Source organism: Oryzias melastigma, linkage group LG17 (genome assembly GCF_002922805.2).
Source record: "Oryzias melastigma strain HK-1 linkage group LG17, ASM292280v2, whole genome shotgun sequence".
In the NCBI taxonomy this organism is placed as follows: domain Eukaryota; kingdom Metazoa; phylum Chordata; class Actinopteri; order Beloniformes; family Adrianichthyidae; genus Oryzias; species Oryzias melastigma.
The window spans coordinates 6,656,641-6,659,611 of record NC_050528.1 but is presented as its reverse complement, the minus strand read 5'-3'; the positions used below and the strand labels follow the sequence as shown (position 1 = coordinate 6,659,611).

Sequence of the window (2,971 nt, the reverse complement as noted above, 5' to 3'; positions counted from 1 at the left end):
AAAACAGTCTAAAAAACTGTAAAAAGCCTAAAAGCTTCAAAACAGCTAGCATGTAACTTATATATTAGCTTAACTTCAAAGCCTAAATCCCGTTCTTGTAGCTCATCCAAAACTTAAGCAATCAGACCCATGTCCTCTTCCTCCTCACTACTTGTACTATGCATGTTTTGGGACTAAAATGTTGCTGTTTTTGTACTTCCAACAGTGAACTGTCAACATCCGTGAGAAAAGTAGACGCCATTGTTATCTGCTGTGTTAACATGCGTTATGGCATTGGCATGTGACCTTAAATATAAAATTAAGTTTTATTTTGAAAGTAGAACGGAAGTGTTTCAGATAGTAATATTAAACTGATACCTGATTGTAAATACGTTTATTTTTGGTGTCCGATCTCATTTTTTAACATAGAAATATTAGTAATGGGAAGTTGCTACAATCTGCAATCTGCCTCTTGTGGTTTTTGGTGGAACTGCAACATTTTGTGTCTCTATAAGGAAGAATAATGTTGCAACACTATAATCAAGGAACCTGAATGATCATTTCTGATGAACTCTGGGTCTATTTGTATTGGAACACACGCCGTTTTACAACACAAGAGGAGTAATCATTCTCTCCCTCCCTTTCACTCATGGTGCAGAATGAAATACCAGGATAAAATAACTAAGGGTAAACAGAGTAAAACAGCCAGATAAAAAGAAAAAAATAGACATAAGACATACGTAAACCCCAATCTGCCCAGACAGGCAAAGGAAATAGTATCCCACAATTCCTTGCTCCTACACCAGGTCCAATGTGTCTGTGACCATTGGTACAATAAGATGGGAGGTTGGTCCATTTGACCACTTTTATAATGTTGTTGAGGTGGAATAAACTCAATGTGACCACTCTACTTAAGAATTTTAACTTTCATAATCGTGGAGGTGACGTTACAGATTATTGGTCAATTTGATTTAAATCTAGGAACAGGCAAATTTCAACACAGATCTAATAAAAAGTAAATAAGAGTGTATAATCATTTGATCTCTACATACATTCTACAAATCAAATTTAGTGTTTTGTTCATCTATGGTTCTGTAAAGGTTCTGTAAGTGAAGGACTATTTTCCTCTACAGTCACTGAGGTGGAATATAAGGTTCAGTGTCATGACCAAGGACATTTGGACATTCAGACGGGGTGAGACCAGGCCACAATAATGAAATTGGAGAAAGAACGCTTTATCACACAAGCCTTTACCAACTCACTGGAGTCGATTGCAGCTACAGCAAACAATCGTGTAAAGCGAGGAAGTATTTTAGACAGAGAACCAATAATGCAGAGCTTTGTAAGCACTGCTGAATTGGAAGTGGCATATCAGGATACCACCACAACACAACTACTTAAAGTAACTGACAACACCACACTTCTTTACATAGGGAATTAGTATTTTCATGACCAACAATAAAAAGTCAAATAGATTTTAAGTTAGTTTAATTTCCAACAATGACCGATTTCCTGGGAAAGGCTTTGCTGCATCATGCAGGCTCCAGGATGCCCGTTTAAATCTGCAGTCCATTTTTTTCTTTAATAATGCATGTGAACGAGTCTAATTACCGCCGTTATTGAGATGGCACAGCAGTGACATGGACATTTGATGAGGTTTGAATGATTGAATGAAACTAATAGAATATTAATGGGACAACAATCATTTGGCTGCAAACAAGGCTGTGTGGAGGGATGCAGCACTATGATGGTAAAATGCATTCCATGTCGTCCCAGAAAACACCGACTTCAGTGAAGACGAGTGTTGGGAGCTTCAAAGAGCTTCAAGATGCTTGCTAATCTGTTTGCCGGTCTGGTGTTGTGAAATGCTGCACTGTTTATAACCTTTTTTTGGTACTTTTAAGCATGTCAGTGATTTTATCCCTCATTTTGTCTTGTTGCTTTTCTCCACTCTTTGCATTCCTTTATTAACCTCATATAGCATTAGTATCATATTTATACATATTTCTTAGGCCATTATCTCATTAGATAATCCAAATTTTCGTTAAAAAAAACATTATATATATATATATATACATGTGATGTTCCCCACACTTATTAGTGTTCTTTATCCGCGGTTTCACAAATTTGCGGAAGATTCACGGAGGATAATTATCATCAGGAGCAGATGATTATTATAGATGAAACCAGCCTCTTCTGGAAGAAGTTGTCCTCTCGGTTCTAGTTTTTGACACTCCTCACATGCGTCATAAACTATGCTGCTGTACCGTCTTTTGTTCTGAATTTTAAAAAAAGCTCTTTATGTCAAGCAATACTGCAATGTTCTTTAACAAATGTTTTACAAAGCATCATCAGAAGTGTTTTTGTTGAGTATGGATTGGTAACAGACATTCTTTGGCTGCGGGGGTGGGTGGGGGGTGGGCCTCCGTATTCGCGGATCCGCGGAGCCCGCAGATGTCTCTGGTCTCTAACCCCTGTACTGTAACTGGGTTTTTCACCCTGTAGTGCATCATCACAAGTGGGGTGCAGGTCTGGAATAACTATAGGTAAGACATCAAAAATTGTCCAACCATACATACATTTTAAGTACTCCTTAAGGGTGATATAATTAACAAATATGAAGAAACTATATATATGTATGTAAATACACAGTATATATATATATATATATACTTAGTATCTCACAAAAGTGAGTACACTACTTACATTTTTGTAGGTATTTATGTGCTTCTTTTTTATTGGACAACACTGGCGAAATGAATTTTTGACACATCCTTTTTATTTTGTTTTGTCTTCAGTTTCTCAGTATGAATAAAGATATATTGATATATTTAATTTGGGCTGAATAATTAAAAGCCGCTTTTTTAAACTCTGACAATTTTGTTACATCCGAGATTGTTTGAGGGATAATTTGCATTGTTTCTTTTTTTATTTTTTTGTTTGTTTCTTTCTTTTTGTTGTTCTTGTTTAAAATAAAAATTGAATTGAATTG

General features: G+C 36.0%; 1 long non-coding RNA gene across 1 annotated transcript in view; it reads left to right on the top strand.

Moving 5' to 3' along the window:
- Positions 1–2,493: 2,493 nt before the first annotated feature.
- The window catches only part of LOC112147552, a 2,276-nt gene continuing 1,798 nt past the window's right edge, over positions 2,494–2,971 (top strand). The window contains exon 1 of the long non-coding RNA XR_002919472.2: positions 2,494–2,525. This is a non-coding gene — a long non-coding RNA (uncharacterized LOC112147552). The remainder of the gene's footprint in view (positions 2,526–2,971) is intronic.